Source organism: Prionailurus viverrinus, chromosome A2 (genome assembly GCF_022837055.1).
Source record: "Prionailurus viverrinus isolate Anna chromosome A2, UM_Priviv_1.0, whole genome shotgun sequence".
Taxonomy (NCBI): Eukaryota; Metazoa; Chordata; class Mammalia; order Carnivora; family Felidae; genus Prionailurus; species Prionailurus viverrinus.
The window spans coordinates 101,734,072-101,752,232 of NC_062562.1; the positions used below are offsets into that span (position 1 = coordinate 101,734,072).

The following is an 18,161-nucleotide window of genomic DNA, read 5'->3' on the forward strand; positions in this document are numbered from 1 at the left end:
GAAGTAATTATTTCTACAAAAACATAGTTAAGTGCTGTGGAAATAATCCATCATTTAATTGCTAAAATAAAAAAGAGCTGTCAGTTTAGGTGTGGCTGCGATAACTTATAAAACCATCAGACTGATTTGCAAATGTCTTTAAATTCTCATCTGCTTCAAAACAATCATAAGTTGTATACAACAAATTAGGTGGTGGGCTTACTAAGAAGAAAGGCTCAGAAATCTCATCAGGTGGCTCTTCTACAAATACAGCCCCTCCCCACAAATCTTTCCTATGTGAGAATGCTAAAGCAAGCAACAGATGGGTGGAAAGTTGGGGGAAAGTCAGATGTGGGGTGTTGGCCACTTGTAGGGAGAAATTGTCTTCTGAGCAACCCATTCAAAAACTTACAAAGAACTTGTCTTTTTATCTATAATGACAATTTTATTGCAGGCCAATTATGCCATGTAGTTGAAACTGTTCTCCAAATGTTGACATAGAAAAGCAGAGCATGTGGCAGCAAAACAAAAATTCAGAGAGACTAACTGTTGTCATAGGCAGCAATGCAACTCAAACTAACAAACTATAGTTTTTGCTATAGGCAAATTCACAAATCCTAGAACTCAAGAATAACATACTTTATATGGTTCTTCATGTTTTACCTAATGGACTTTCTAAATTATTTCTAGAGTTCTCTCCTATTCATATGTACCTTCAGCACAGAAACACTTGAAAATAAACTTAACTGAAATGACAGTGTTGTTCCCTGTACTTTAAGTTTCTTCCCATCCCTGCCCGTAGGATCTTCGAGAAAGTGACCTAAATGCCATAGATTGCCATTGAATGTAATGTCTTTGCTGTAACCTTCAAATCAGAAGATTTTGGAGTGTTTAAAGAGGAGATATGAAGAAAAGAGTTTTGAATTACAAAAAAACCTTTTTTTAACGTTTATTCATATTTGAAAGACAGAGACAGAGGGCAAGTGGGGTTCGAGCAGAGAGAGAGGGAGACACAGAATCCGAAGCAGGCTCCAGGCTCTGAGCTCTCAGCACAGAGCCCGACGCAGGGCTCAAACCCATGATCCGTGAGATGATGACCTGACCCGAAGTTGGATGCTTAACCAACTGAGCCACCCAGGTGCCTCAAGAGCTTTGAATTTTAATTTGGAAAAAACAGTATGAGACAAAACTGGCAGTCATATAAAATAGATAACATCAAACATTTTAAAAACAGTGGGTATAGTGAGAGCACATAGCAAAATCCACTGAAGCATTTACTAAACTTTGGTGAAAACTATGATGTAAGAACATTCCGAATTACAGGAGTTACTGAACAACATAGTTTGTTGTTGTTGTTGTTCCACCTCAAATGGAAGACTTCTGTCAATGAGTAAGAGCCTCAAGATGGTAAGCTAATAGTCACGGTTTTTTGTTTGTTTTAAATGCAATTATGGATGATGCAGAAACTGTACAGGCTGTGACAGAAAAGGATGGATCTAAATATGAAGAGAAGGAGAAGATAAGAGCAATCTAGCACCAAAAATTACTCACGTCATATAATATAGATGCCCTAGAAACATTTTTATGTTGTACGGAATAACGGCCTGAATCAGCGTTCAACAATATAATATGGGAAAAGACAATGCCAGGAAAAATTGTATTTCTTCTAAGGAACTTCAAAATATTTACTTTATTAAATGCATATAATCCACTTGTTTTGAATTAAAATGTAATGTTGACGGCATGCATTTGTAAATAATTTCCCACTTAACTGAATGTTTATTAAATAAAGAAGTAGTTACGGTCATATTGGAGAAGATGGCCTCTGCCTCATTGAATCCATCTATTTTGCCCTCTCTAGGGCATCAACAATATTGAGTGTTGTAAGACAACTTGTGTTAGATTTTGAACATATAAAACAAATATTAAATAACAGAGAAATTAATTTGTAACAGTATGGGTCAGGAACTGGGGTCAGGATGAGAGAGTCAGTTGAAATTTGACCTTCAGATTTTGTTTGAATCTCATCACTGCTGTTTACGTTTATAACTGGCCATAAATAATTGTCAGATTAACATATTCTGTCGTAGGAAAGTCTGTCTGGGCAAGTTGGCTATCAGCTAAGCTGGGTGTTTACTAGTTATTTAAAAATACTCAACAGAGTACCTGAAAGTACTGTAGATTCTATTTATCATTGTTGTGTAGCTTTTAGCCTTTAGGGAAATCCAGTTTTTAAGACTGACACAGTGATTCATTATTTTAGCAGTGTATCGAGTAACCTGTTACAGCAGAATGCTTAACTTCATATTTGTATATAATAAATTTTAAATTTTAGATCAGACGATAGAGTAAAACTGACATTATTCATTTGGTAAGGAGAGATATTGCAGAACTTGAGTGATTTTTTTTTTCAGATGTTTTCACTGTAACTTTAATGCGTTGTCTTTATCCCCAGGGGTATTCTGAACTATGTTGATGTGAATTTCTTATAATATACTTTATTTTACTCATAGAACTATCTTTAGTATATTAATTTTTTAATACCATACAGGATATGGTATGTGTGGCGAAGGCATGGATTGCCTATTCTTGTTTACCACTTAATGTGGCATGAATGCATTATTAAGAAACAAGAGAGTAGAAATGCATAAAGCTTAAAATGTATACTGTCAAAATCATAAGGAAATCATGTTATCTTCGAGAAAAAACTATAATGCATCCAGCAAATTGAAACAGATGCCTAAAAAATAATGACTATATGAAAATACGTGTTTTACCCCTCGCCTTTATTGTTCACACCCACAAATATCCTCTTGCAGCCTCTTCTCTGATTATCTTCTATGGATTTGTGGTGCTAGGATTTTATTTCTTTTTTTTTAAGAGTTCTAATTTACCCCACTTCCTTGTATAGACCTCATACCTGACACAAGGGCATTTATTACAAATAGGAATAGGCAACAAAGAGACCTGCCTGAGATAGGCAGAAACCTGTTCTTTCTTTCTTCCTTTCTTCCTTTTCTTTCTTTCTTTCTTTCTTTCTTTCTTTCTTTCTTTCTTTCTTTCTTTCTTTCTTTCTTCTCTTTCTTTCTTTCTTCCTTCCTTCCTTCCTTTTCTTTCTTTCTCTTTCTTTCTTTCTTTCTTTCTCAGAAGCAGTACCATCATAAACTTTATTTATAGGTTAATTTTAAAAGAAACCTCTAAATTATGACTCAGTAGGTCCTAGATAAAGCTAGGGAAATCTGTGGGTCTTTTTAAAAGCCTCTGGGGTGATTTTGATCATCATTCAAATTTAGAAACCACCGACTAAGATTAATTTCCTTAGGATTTGCTAGTATGTTGAATTCCAAGCAGGGAGAAAATGGAAATTCTTGTAAATAAATATTAAAAAGTAACTTTGGAGCTGACAAAACTTTTATTTCAAAAGTGGTTTTTTTAAGAACAGCTTTTCCTGCCTTTTTTGTTAATGAGATTCCATGATGGCTGAGGTAGGTAAAGACACCTTTGGGATGGATTCAGAAGACCCCAGTGGTACAGTGATGAAATAGGATTAGCAGGCTGTTGGGGAGGGTCACGAGTGTGTGAGTTTGAAGTCTCTTCTGTTTGAAACCAATTTTCAGAGTCTTGCATTCGATCCAGTATATAGTATGCTACAAGTGGAAAGATTAAACTGGAGCAGTATAATTAGGGTAAGCCACTGCATCTGCACTGGTATCGCAGCAACTGAATTTGAAACCAGCTGCAAACTGGTGACTAATCTCTCTGGCAAGCCCACATGAGAGCGTAGTACAATAAGGCAGCCTCAGCTTCATGAGCACATGTTTCTTCAACTTGCCTCTGAGCAGGTGATGGCGATGATGCAATCTGATTATACTTTTGAACGTATTCTAACCACAGTCAACAGTTGGGTCTCGCAAGGGATTTCACAAAAGACTTCAAACCAACTAAATAATTTTTCACATACTTTCAACTATAGAAACCCGTGGAAACCAATATATATATTTTTCGCCTTAGTGACAATAGTTCTTTGTGGTACTTGATAGCCTTAAATTTGAGAGGTTTTAATTAATTTTTACATGTGAAATGAAGATGAGAAAAATAGCATGGCAAGAAGAAAGTACTTGGCGCTCTTATGCCGAATTGTTCATGACTGCTTATACTGATCAATTAAGATAATTCCCCTGTTCAGACTGTGCAATTCTGTGCACGCAGAAGCTGGTGAATCAGGGGCCAGGGGAGTGTTTCAGTGCAACACTAACCTTCCATATTCAGAGAGTTACCTCCCTAGCAGTATAACCTCTCCTGATGAGGTGATATTTAACAGTGTCTTGAACATTAAAGGTGTTTAATAAATACTCAGTTTGAGTTGGGCTTGAACATTTATTTTTCATCTTTGAAGAGAATAATATTTTCTTGCAGCGTACTCCTGAATGGTGAGGATGAATAGAGCCATCTGTTTGAGAATGTATGTCATCTTTGGGAAAAAAATGCATTAGGACTTAAAATACAGTCACAGGTATTATTTCAAATGAGTATCTCAGAGGTAGAATGCTTAGAAACTGCCTATTAATGTTAAATTTAAATAGAAAAATGTATAGCTTTCAATAAAAGACATGAACTCCATAAGATCATTGAAATATAACTTGCAAACTACACACCCCTGAGAATAAAGGGTTGCAAAGGGGGTGAAAAAATTGTCAAACCGTCACCTGGTAGTACTCACACTTTGTGTACATCAGAATCACTTTGGATGCTTGTCAGAAGTTCATATGCTGGGGCGCCTGGGTGGCTCAGTCAATTAAGCGTCCAACTTTGGCTCAGGTCATGATCTCACAGTTCATGGGTTCAAGCCCTAAGTCGGGCTCTGTGCTGATAACTCAGAGCCTGGAGCCTGCTTTGGATTCTGGGTCTCCCTCTCTCTGCCCCTTCCTTGCTTGCGCGCTCTCTCTCTCTCTCTCTCTCAAAAATATATATATATATAAAAAAAAAGGAGTGCATATGTCTGGGCCTCATCCCCATTAATTCTGATTTTGTGGGTTAGGTGTGGGTCCTAGACACGCATTTTCATCATCTTCCTCCCTACCCTCCTACGCAGTGATTCTGATACAACCAAGACTACTATAGTATTATAGTATAGACGATTAAGTGTAAGTATACTACTATAGTGTAGACTACCAGGCGTAAGTATGCTACTATAGTATAAACTACCTAGCTTCCTAATTTGCAAAGAAAACTTTTCATTATCATCAGGACAGGTAAACTTTTCTTATGGTAATTATAAAAAGGCCTTTTGAAAAGACATAATGATTATTGTATTCAATTGTGCTTTTGTAGAAGAAACCAGCGTATTTTTTCACATGTTTTTATTTAAACTTTTTTAAAAAGGGCATTTTACTGAAGAACGCACTCATGAAGTGAATTGAATGCAGGTGTGCCACGTTCTGGTAATCTGAATTTGTAGAAAGGTAGCATTTGGACTACCTGGAGGAATGAGGGGTTAGCGTGTGTTGCAGTTTGACTTGAGTCTCCTGTGATGGTAACTGAACTTATTGTGGTAATCCTTTTGTGATATGGACATGTATCAAATCACTATGTTGTGTACCTTAAACTAATACAATTTTGTTGGTCGATTATATCTCAGTAAAACCGGGGAGTAGAGCAGGGAACAAAAAGGCTTGCAGGAGTTAAGCGGAAGGTGTGGAGGTAGAGATTTTTATATGCCTTAATTGTTAAGGATTTTTTCCCCCTTACATCCTATTAGCTGGCTAAATTTCCAATTGATTATAGTGATTTTCCTCAGAGATACAAGTGTTTATTTTTATTTTTTATTTCTTATTTTATTCTAGAATAGTTAACATGTTTATTTTTTTAATTATTATTATTTTTTAAGTTTATTTGTGCGTGAGAGAGACTGCTCAAGCGAGGGAGGGGCAGAGAGAGAGGAAGACACAAAATCCAAAGAGAGAACAGGGGAGCGGCAGAGAAAGGGAGAGAGGGAATCCCAAGCAGGCTCCATGCTGTCAGTGTAGAGCCCGATGCAGGGCTCGATCTCACAACCCTGAGATCGTGACCTGAGCCAAAATCAAGAGTAGACACTTAACTGACTGAGCCACCGATGGGCCCCAATGTTTATTTTTAATATATAAATTAATAAATTCTTAATAATAGTCTCATATTAGGATACTTTCTTTAGATCTTCCTGTGCTAATTAGGATTTTGTGCTTCTAAGCAAAAAATTGAATATTAACTAATGTAAAAAACAAATAAATGAAGGTATTCATTTACTCAAAAAAAAAAAAAAAGACCCACTAACCTCTAGTACCTATGAATGTAACCTTATCTGGAAATAAAGTCTTTGCAGTTGTAATCAGATTCAGATGAGGTCATATTCATTAGAGTGAATCTTTAATGACTGGTGTCTTTATAAGAAGAGTGACATTCGGACCCAGAGATACACACACATACACACACACGCACACGCACACACAAGGCCGTGTAGTGATGGAGGCAGAGACTGGAGTGAGGAAGCTACAAACCAAAGAACACCAAGGATTGCCAGCAACCTAGGCAATTCTTGGAAGAAGCAAGGAAGCATCCTCCCCTAGAGACTTCAGAGAGAACATGGCTCTGCTGACCCCTGCTTTCAGACTTCTAGGCTCCAGAATTGTGAGAGAATAAATTTCTATCATTTTAATCCACCAAGTTTGTGGTACTTAATATGGCAGCCCTAGGAAACTAATACAGCATGTGAATGTCTCTTATTTGGATTTTGACCAAAACTAGATTAAAAGAAAAACCGTGAAATTTCTTTCCTCACATACTCTATTTGTGTCTAAAGGTTCATGTGCTTTGGACCTGGCACCGTGGGCAAGTTGGAATTGTGTTTGCAATGTCAAGGAGCCAGTTTAGTACTGTTCCCAACCGAAAACCACTCTACTTCTGCGTGAGCACAAGCCATTGGGGTTCCTGCCATTAGAACCCGGTTTTGCTTTAAAAGAAGCTCAGGTATTTGAGTTAGTACTAAATGGGGATTTCAGAGTTTTGCCCCATAAAATATGGAAGAGCTTCCATATGAGCAGGAACTGGTTGCCCTTCCTGATGCTTCACTTGAATGAAAACTCCCTTCCATCTCAGGGAAGATCTCTGTGAGTCAGTGAGTCAACTTCTTATTCTGCCTCCTCCTCCTCTCTCTCATCGTTTGTGACTGCCCATGAGGATTTGGCTACCTGTCCTCTCAGTGATTTTTTTTTGAGCTCCCCACCCAATTGTATTCTCCACTGACCCAGTTTGCACCCTTGGGACCTCCATTCTATTGTAAAATATCATGGTGAAGAGTACCAGCTTGAAGCCAGGCACACTGATCCAAGTCCAGATATGTGTAAACATCTAGAGTTGCTGTTTTGCGCAATAATTTGGCTTTCACTGTAGGTACCCCTGTTGCCAGCTGTATATAGAGATAGAGTACCTCTACCTGGGAGAATCCTGGCTCGGGGGTGGGGGGGCGGGCGGTGACAGGCAAGTCATTTCATCTGAGCACCAATTCCCTTATTTATAAAATTGGGATGGTAAAACCTATTATAGAGGTTGATGTGTCGATTCAGTGAGTAGCCATATCTCACATATAGGAAGAAGTACTCGAGGAATGTTATCTCTTGCTGCTATGAGAATAGTATCAAGAATCCAGCTAGTGCCTTTTCACTGTTCATTTGCATATCCATTCATGTATTCATTCATTCAATAGCATTTGTGGTGGGTCTACCATATGCCATTCTACAGTCTGTGCCCTCCTGGAACTGACAGTCCAGTTGGAGAGACAGACTTTAATTATATGATCACCTAAACAAGTGTAAAACTACAGCATTGATAAGTGCTGTGAGAGCAGATGACCATGTGTGGAAGTTTGAGGAAGTCTTCCCTAAGTAAAATTTGAGCTGAGAGCAGAAGCATGTATAAGTTAACTGAATGGAGAGAGGAAGGAAGGGAGAGGGTTCCGGACTGAGGCAACAAGAAATCATAATGGCTTTTTGGTGGTTGGGCAAATGGCACTTTTGGTGAATCGGAATAAAGGCCTATAGGCTGATGTGCAGAGAGCCAGGAGGGAGTCAGGCAGACCTTCACACTAGACCTCATGGGCTCTGCTAATATGTTTATCTTTAAGTGGAAACTGCTGATGAACATGAAGCTGTGAGTGAGGGTGACATGAACAAATATGGTTTGAAAAGATGCTCCTCCATGGTCTTCCTTTGGTTGAGAGGATTCAGCCCTTTCAGATGGATGCTGCTCGTTCTCACACACTTAGGACTTGGCTTCTGAGATCAGTTGTCGTTCTGCTTCCACCCTGCCACCTCAGTCCATTTCTCTTCTACATCATTCATAAGGACACCATCTTCTCGCTCTAGGTTATGCTCCAGACTTCCCAGGCCCTTGGACTTGGCTGTCTCCCTTTCCCAGGTCCTGTAATCAGCCTGGGTATCTCTAACATCCATGATGGTGCCCCAGCTAGCACTGTAACCTCAATCCCTTGTTCTGCAAAGACTTTCCCAGCCAATGATTTTACCTTTTCTACTCTACCAGTTCTCTGCTGTGGCCTTGCTTTACATTATCTAATCACTTAGATTGGGGCCTCACCTGAAATCTTAAATCTTAAACCTTAAACCCAGAAATCCTCTTCTCTGAAGTCAAGATGTCCCTCTTGCATGCCACCGTTGGCTTATCTAATTGATAGTTGTCATTTGCTCAATCTCTCACCGCTTCCTGACTCCTTATCCAGTCTGGAGCCTGTGGTCAGTCACTGCAGTGCTGTGAGATGGGACCCCTCAGTTATTTTGATCCCTTTGGATCCATTTTGGATCCCCTTTGGATAAACCCAGCCTTTCCTTTTATCTGCCTCTGTTCCCAGGCTACTAAACATTCCCAGAAAATCATAACTGTGCTTGTGGACACTAGAATATATGGTTGCTCTCTAGTTATCTGTGCCATCAGCACTCTTCTTTGGTCCTTGTTCATCAGCTGTGTCTTTGAACAGAGTGAATGTCAGCCTTGACTGCATATTAGAATCACCTGAATGTGCTTGATTCCACCCCTGGAGACTTGATTCCACCCCTGGAGGTTCTGATGTAATAGGCCTGGAGCATATTCAAGGGTTCCACATCCCCAGATGATTCTAATGTGCAGCCAAGTTGAGAACTACTGTGCTAACCTGCCCACAGAGGTTGATGACGTGTTCACTTGAGCTTTCTGCTAGCCCTCACTTTAAGCAGATGATGGTGTCTCATCCAATGTCGCTTCCTTTTTCTAGTGTTAGACCTCCCTACTTTTAATTGCATCCATAGTTGCCTAGTTCATTCTTTTTTTAGAGGAAAAAAAAATATGCCCACATCCTCATGTTTAACTCCTTCAGAGGTGTACTGGGTATCACTTTCTCCTCCACTCCTGATTGAGCCAGATGATCCGAATGGTTAGGCTTAAGAAGTGGGTATATGATGATAAGAATGCATTTTCCATAAAAACAAAACTTGGGAGAACTCAAACTTGAGTTTTTAAAATCATAAGCAGGATATTGAAAAATGATGATTTTCAAAGCAAATAATACCTGATGAAATACAATGAGAAGTGATACCTGAAAGATGGCTGAGACTGGAGAGGGCAGCAGTGGGAGTGGGGGGTTTGCATTTCAAACTGGTGAACTTTGATTTTCAAATCAAACTTTGAAAGTTTTTTTTCTTCTGAATGGAAGGAGTAAAATAATCAAATATTTGTTTAAAAAACAGAACTATGGTAGCCGTATGGGCCATGGTCTGTAGAGGAAACAGGTCTGAGACACAGAAGACCTTTGGGAGCCATTTGTAATGGTCTAGGCAAGAAATGATGAAGCTCTGAACTAGTAGGGAAGTTCAATAAAGGGGAAAAATACCTTCCAGAGAGATTTTTAGAGGTAAAGATCAAGAGGATTGGGTCACTTTTCATTTTAGAGGATAATGTTCAAGACTCCCAGGTATTTGATTTGCTCATAGTAATTAAATAACCCAAAAGACTTTTTGCTAAATTGTCTATTTATAAGCTACCTGTCTTACTCTCCTTGGGTGCTGTAAGAAAATTTCCATCAACTAGGTGGCTTATAAACAACACAAATTTATTTCTTACAGTTTTGGAGACAAGGAAGTCCATGATCAAGGCACTGGTAGATTTGGTGTCTAGTGATGGACCACTTACTGGTTCAAAGATGGCTGACTTTTAGCCATGTCCTCACATGGTGGAAGGGGTAAGGGATCTGTCTGGGGTCGCTTTCATAAAGGCACTAAACCCATTCATGAAGCTCCACTGTCATGACCCAATCACCCCACCTCCCAAAGGTGGGACCCAAAAGCCCCACCTCCAAAACCATCCCCTTGGGGGTTAGGATTTTAACATATGAATTTGATGGGGTTTGGGGGCAGGGCACAAACATTTTTTTCTATAGCACTGGCCCAGTAAAAAAAGATATTTTAGAAAAAAATTTTTGAAATAATTTAAGTCTCTTTTTTGGAATGTAATTTTAGACCAAGTTTGAAATAAGCTATTTGATTAGTTGTTTGGAATGATTTTTTTAGTGGTCTATTAAAATGGATAAAAGATGCCTTAGGTATAAAAGTATAACCTGAAATGTAGTGAAAGGGCTCACATGGTGGATGCAAATTGGATTTGAAGCTTAGCTCCTACCCTAACTGACCTGGTGACCTTGGCAAGTTGCTTAACATTGCTAAGCTTCATTTTCCTGATCTATAAATGGAGAAAGTAAGAGGATCCACCTCATGGGACTGTGAGGGATATCTGATATAAATGTTAGCTATTATTCTTTGGGTTATATATATATTAACTTTATATAATTATATATCTTTATATAGAGATATATATAGATTTTTTTTTAGATAAACATTCTTATAGCTTCTGCTTGGAATTCTTGCTCCAGCCATTGAGATTCATGATAGTATTCTTGTTATTTAGTAAGCAAATGCAGTTGAGTATTTCTTGTCCCTTTTAAGAAAATATTCATTGACATTAGTGAACTGATAAGTTTTACTTTGGGTAAATATAAAAAAGTTGATTCTTCTGTTCCAGTTGAGTGTTTTTTTTTCTGAAATTTGCTTATCATCCTCAACTGCTATAATCAATAAATTCTGTGAGGAGAAATAAGTAGGCAGAAAAGAGAAAAGAGAAACAAATTTTTTTTTTCAGATCTTCTGTGTCAGACCTTCTGTTTCTGACACCTCCATGAATACATCTGGGCATAAACTTCCTTTTTGTTAATTGCCAGTGTCCCAGTTATCTTTTGCTGTTTAACAAGCTACCAAGACTTAGTGGCACAAAAATGGCAATTTGTTATTATCATAGTTCTGTGGGTTGACTGAATGTAGCTGGGCTGCTCTTAGTTGAGCTCTTTCATGTGGTTGTAATCAGGTGTTGGCTGGGGTTGCCATCATTAGAAAGCTGGACTGGGCTTGATAACCAGAGTGTCTTACTCATATGACTATCGGTAGATGCTAGGTCAAGCTAAGGCTGAGAAAAAGATTACCTGTACATAGCTTCTCCATATCACTTGGGTTTCTCATAAAATGGTGGCTGGGTTCTAAGAATCACTAATCCAGACACATAGTAAGTAGAAGCTAGCAGGCCGGCTAAGAGCTACCCCCAGAACTGATACAGCATCATTTCCACCATGTTGTTTTGGTCAAAGAGCCTCAAGGTGTTCCCAGATTCAAGGCATAGAGAAATAAATACCATCTCTTGATGGGAAAATCTTGCTAAGGAACACATGTGATGGGAGATGTTTTGGCCGACTTTGGAATATAAAATTTGTCCCAGTCAGTGATTATAGGTAAGGTAGAGAAAAAAGTAATTACGGAAGGTACCAATATTCTAATCACATTTAAAAAAATAATAAAATTTGGGGGTACCTGGGTGGCTCAGTCTGTTAAGCCTGTGACTCTTGATCTTGGCTCAGGTCATGATCTCATGGTTCATGCAATTGAGCCCTGCGTCTGGCTCTATGCTGACAGCTCAGAGCCTGCTTGGGATTCTCTCTCTCTGACCCTCCCCTACTCATGTGCATGTGCTCACTCTCTTGCTCTCTCTCTCTTTCTCAAAATAAATAAACTTTAAGAAAAAAAGCTAAAAATTTATTTTGGAATAATTTTAGGTTTATAGAAAAGTTGCACAGATACTATAGAGCATTTTGGAAATATATTTTTCGTCCACATCTTACACAGCCAAAGTAGATTTGTTAGAACAAAGAAATAAACATTAGTACAATAGTGTTAACTAAACCACAGAGTTTGTCTGGATTTTACCAGTTTCTCCATATATGTTTTGTTGCTGTTGTTGTTCTGGGATTAAATCCAGGGTACTACATCGCATTTAGCCATGTTCTCTTTTTACATGTGAATGAAACTCTCTCCTGCTGATTTTTGTCTTTTAACAACCCATTAGGAGATGGTTTACTTACAAATATGCATCTTTATAAATAGTAGAATTGTTTTAATGTGGTTTAAGTCAATTGGAGAATCAGTGATCTATAAAATATATGTTAGCCTTTTTAGGATACTGTAAAACATTTTCTAATGGGTTGCTTTTAGTCTTCTAACATGGGAAAATAATAAAATTTCTAACAGAAATTTATAACATCATGGCCATTTTGGGTGTTTTAAAAATTTCCATGTTAACTTTAAACCTTAATCTTTGTTGTATTTGTGACAGAAAAAAATTAAAAATGACTTAAATCAGTGTGAGTAAGACTTTAACATTGCAGTTTAAATTTATAGACTTCAACATAACCACCATTTTTTGGTGATCCAACATTCAGTCTGATTTTCCACCTCATTGAAAACATTCTCCAGCTGCTGCCGAGTGATTTCATAAATTGCATTCATGATCCTGGCTTGAAGTTCCTTTAAAGAATGTGGTCTGGATGAATACACAGCAGTTTTAACAGAGTCCCATAAAATATAGTTCAGTGGGATAGGTCAAGTTTAAAGTTGCACAAGGATTTCATAAACACCCTGAGTAGATGTGCACTAAAACTTCGAATGTGTTATATGGAAAAACCTTATAAAGGATGGCAGTGTTCCAAACGTAGATTGAGTTGGTCATCTATGAAACAATTCCTACTACTGATGGCTCTTAATAGTACCACCTGCTAGTTCTTTCATAGTAAATTGTGTGAAATAACACATTCTGTAAACTGATGAACTACTTATTTATTTAATAAATCCATCAATGAAAGAAACCTCTGTCATAAGAAATGGAGCTATTTATTAGACTCAAAAGGTCTTAAGCCAGAAATGTCAGACATTTTTGTCAACAAAGAGTGTTGCAATCTGGCATTGTTTTTTTAAAACAGCAGCAAGTAACGCACCAGACCCAGTTGGTATATTTGTCCTTTATCTGGCAGGAAACTCCAGAATCTCTGGGTCGTCGGATGGATGCCAAGTTAAACCTCAGAAAGACATCAGTGGTCTTGGCATATAGTTCTGAAGATATTACTAGGCTATAAGTGTGCACTGAAGGCTGACATTTTTGGGTCCTTCACTGATGCGTTTCCTTTGTTGATTATATTTATTGGTTTAGTGGGAATATCTTTTCCCCAGCCATATGATTATTATCCGAGAGAACAAAGCAAACCAGTATAAATTTCATATTCCTAAATTAGAATTGTGGTCCTCTTGTTAGAATAGACGTTGCTCATGTTTTGAAATTAATATGATTACATGACATGGATGGTACACAGAAAACATAGCAATTTGTGGTAATTATGTCTACACAGGCTAGTATGTTGGCCAGACACCGTGTAGAATTAATCCCAGGGCAGTGTTTCCTACTAGCCAGTCCCATGTCAATTGAAGTTAGGAATTTCAATATTCCTGTAAAAATATCTTATTAATTTTCAACTTGTCACTGAACCTTTCTTTAAATGTTTATGAAAACATATGGGTTATTTATACTTACCTATTTTATGTGCTTAACCTACTCTATTTGTATTAGTAACATGGAACTATCTTGAATCCAGCTACCACACACCAAGACAAATTTGCCCCTTGCTGATAAAATTTTTTATTTCTATAATACATAGTACTAGTATCTCTCTTTAGAGAAGAAAATATGAGTGCAATTTCTGGCTCTTTTAGATAATTCTGAATTTGTAATTTTCTTGTATCTTCAAATGATTGTGATCAACATTTTCTTTATTTTTTTGTGGTTATTGTTAAGAATTAGCAGTGTATGCCTTAGTTGCATAGTTTTTATCCTTCCCCACCTTATAAAAAAAAAACCTTTTGATCCACATTATTATGATCAAAGTTATTATGAAGTTAGGAGCACCTGGGTGGCTCAGTCAGTTAAGCATCCAACTTCCGCTCAGGTCAAGATCTCATGTTCATAAGTTTGAGCCCCATGTTGGGTTCCATGCTGTCAGTGCAGAGCGTGCTTGGGATTCTTGCCCTCTCCTCACTCTCTGCCCCTCCTCAGCTTGCGATTTCTCTCTCTCAGAATAGATAAACTTAAAAATAAAGTTATTATAAAGTTAGTGTAGAACTATAAGCTTAGTTAAAGCATTCCTTTTCAGATATTGTACCCAGTTCTGTAATCCTGGAGAGACTGCTGTTTGCCCATGGAGTCTCAGAGGTGACTCTACTGTAGAAAGCTAGGTGAAATTAAACCATTAGATTTACCCTGGTGTAGATGTGAATCCCATCAGTTCCCAGAAATTCTCTGGGTTCTGTACTTCGGTGTGGTAGCTAACTTTTACTTATTAAGACTTTTCATTTTAACTAAGGCTTTTACATTTGAACCCTTAAGTTCATGAATGTAGGATGCTTATGCTTTTGAAATTATCTGATCTATTTAATTTAGCTGTATTTTGGTGCTTTTACTTTTCAGAGTTAAATCTCTCTTCTTATTTTGGCTTTCACCGAAGTTAAATAGAAAGATTCATTATTCTCTATTTTATGGAAAAGTATGAAGAAACCATTACTATTTTCATCATAAGTACTTAAGATCTTGAGGAACATGGTTAAAAGGAAGCCATATACCACACCATAGTCAAAGTAAATGCCTAGCCTTCGAGAGGCTTTTGTGATCTTTCACTTTCCATTCATCCCCTTAAAATGAAATAGTTACCTATAATTTCCATTAATTTTCATTATCACCTTATATCTTTTTGTTTCTGAAGTGAAATGGTATGCCAACTAATTTTATTTTTCATTAAAAAAAACATTTTTAATCCCAAATGCATTAATTAAAAATGCTTTGCAATCTCCCACAATACTCACAAAATATCTAAGACCTAAAACTCTGATACTAAAAACATTTTCATTCAATTTGAATTGTATTATATAATAAATATAAGATTAGAAAGTGTTTTATTTATACTCCTTAAAGTATACTTAATGATCTATTGTGAACAGGGCGGTGTTATTTTAGTGGTTTCAACCATGGAACACTTGGGTTTCATAAAACCAATGGTGTAAAAAAATGTTCAGGAACACATCATATAAATTACTGTTTAATAGACAATGATTTGTCTGCGAAGAGTGATTATGCCTTAAATGAATATTGTTGCAAGGTCAGTCAAAGAGAAAAGTTGACGTTGGCTGATTGATAGCATAGCACTCTGGAGGGCACAGATATTATAGCTAGAAATAACCCATAATGGTATCAGATTTGAAGGAAAAATAGTATAATTTAAAGGTAATTTTTAAGGTATAAGAGTGTGGACTTTCCAAGTCCACTTTTAGTTTGTTACACACATTTCTTGGAGAAACACTGGGACAGATCTCACGTCTTCATCTTCAGAATTAATTTCTATAAAGTCAGTTTTGATTATGTGGATCCTAAAGTTTTAGCTTCCCCAAAGGCCACCTTACTCAGTTTTGGAGGATCTGGGAACACCCACGAGTTCCTTCCCATACAATTTTTGCAGTAGTAGTTGTGTTCCTGAAATCTTGTGCCACCATTAAGAATGGACCTTTCATTGTGTGCCCATTACTGGAGAATTGCTTTTTCGGATAAAATGTTTGTATCTCCTGATAAAGGAGAAGTGGTGATATTTATTACAAAGAGCTTTGCCATTTGGTATTGTCTTTTGAGAGATAGTATTGTCTTTTGAATATTCTGGTAAAATACATCAAATAGATTTCTCTGTTATCCTTCCCGATGACTTCAGTGCATTCTTTTGGGCTTTCCAGATTGCAGTTGGGGTTTTCAGTGTTATTAGTTCAGGCTGCACTTAAGTCACTGATATAAATTAGTCATTTCTCTCCTTGGTTCCCAGTACGAATGTTGCATAGTATGACTTGAGAAGCATAGTCTTTGGAGATGCCTGCTAGTCAGACCGTCTTCCTGAGAATGATCCCTTTTTTTAGTGTTTTAGATTTTTGTAGTTCAGTTTTGAGATCACTGCATTTCTTCCTCCTGAGTCCCAGCACTTGTGCTCAACCATTGGTCTTCAGGTACAGCTCCATTTTTCCACTCTCCAGTTTGATGAAGGTAGATGTATGTGCCTCTTTGCCTGTGAGTTTCTACTTCTGTCTTTATCTGGAAGAGTTCTGTTTATTTAGATTGTATCTGTTCACTCAATACTTTCAGGTTTAGTTGTCTTTATTCATTTTATTCTAATGTGCTCTTCAAATGATCTTATCCATGCAGGCCTTCTGATGTGCACAGAACCCTTATTTATTTGTTTTTTTTTTCACAGAACATATTTTTCTTCATCTAATCAAGTTCCTATAAATGTTTCTTCCAGAAGTCTTATTCTTTAAGAATCAGTTCTGTCTCTTTGAATCCTAAAGTTATTTCTTAATGTCTTCATATTAAATGACAGGGCAAAATAAGAAGTGACAGACTTGTTCCTCGGTGGGTTGAGATGAGAGTCACTGTGTCACTCAGAGCTTTTCCACAATTTGGAGGGCAGGTGTCATCCCCTAACAAGTAATCCAGCATGGCTGGAGCCTGGCTTCCAATGGCTGCCTAAAGAGATGGTCACTTCTCCTCCCCTTGTGTTAGAAAACAAACTGAAAACAACTGGGGTGGCCAGAGGTCACAGGGCCTCTGGTTTCCCCAAAGACCCCTCTGCTTCTCCTGAAGTGATGGCTGCCTTGCTCCGTGAGGGTGTGCCTTGTCTTGGCTTGGTCTGCACCCCTGCCCCACAGGTTCTGGAAACCTACATTTTGAGAGTCCTGGTGTCTTCTGGAGAAAAAGGAGTTAAGCTCACAAAAATGTATAATTTTTACATATTAATTTAGGAGAAACTCATTGTCTACTGAATCAGACATCTGGGTCTGAATCTCTGCTCTGCTGCTTGCCGGCTGGGACTTTGGTGAGTTAACTAACCTCTCTGGGCTTCAGTTTCCTCAGTTTTGAAAGGAGGATGATGACATGGTCTCAGTAGGGCTGCCGTGATGTTTATATCTGATAATTGATGTGAACTGTGCAGCCCACCGCAGGGCACAGAATGGGTGCTCACTCAACAGCAGTTTCTCCTCTGACCAGCAGAAAGCCGAGGTTTCTGCCTAAGCCTGTCTCCAGTTCTTAAGTTTGGGTTTTGTATGGTCCATTATTTAATCTCCAGAGCAGATCATCTAGGTCATGTTGGAGGATCAAAAGCCTGAACAAAGACTACCGCCACAGTAGAAGTAAAAAACAAAATTAGTAGGAAACACTCAGTATTACTTGATTTATTTAACCTATGACAGTTTTATTCGTCTTGATGACACATCAATGGTTGTACCATTATTTTGATGTATATACTGAGATTTACACAGTTTTAGTGACCCTTACACTTTCATCTAACAGAAAATGATTGTTTTTGCTTTGTTTATCTGCACATTTTTGCTAAATTGGTCTCCTTGAAGCTTGGCATATTATCTTTTTATGTATAGTAATAGAAGAAAGAGTGTCGAATGTGGGAAGGTTGCATAATTTTATAGTAGCCAGGTTTTATGATAAAATGTAGAAGCACCATAATATAAAGTTGGTGTATTCATTTCTTTTGAACTAATCCTGAGTATTTTCTTTTTCTTGAAGTGTGTTTCTTTCTTTGCCTCTCCTCTCTTTTGCATGTTCTCAATAAGCGTCTATAGATTTGACTTACAGAACTCATCCTGAGATTTAATTTAGGTTTTCCTTACTAAGTGGTCCTTCATCATTGGTAGGAA

The 18,161-nt window shown here is 37.7% G+C and overlaps 1 protein-coding gene and 1 pseudogene across 1 annotated transcript in view; one reads left to right on the forward strand and one right to left on the reverse strand.

Annotated features, from left to right (window-relative positions):
- UMAD1 (UBAP1-MVB12-associated (UMA) domain containing 1) overlaps nt 1-18,161 on the forward strand; it is a 221,145-nt gene that overhangs the window by 61,269 nt on the left and 141,715 nt on the right. The window lies entirely within an intron of this gene.
- On the reverse strand, nt 15,829-16,613 carry LOC125161122 (5-azacytidine-induced protein 2-like; annotated as a pseudogene).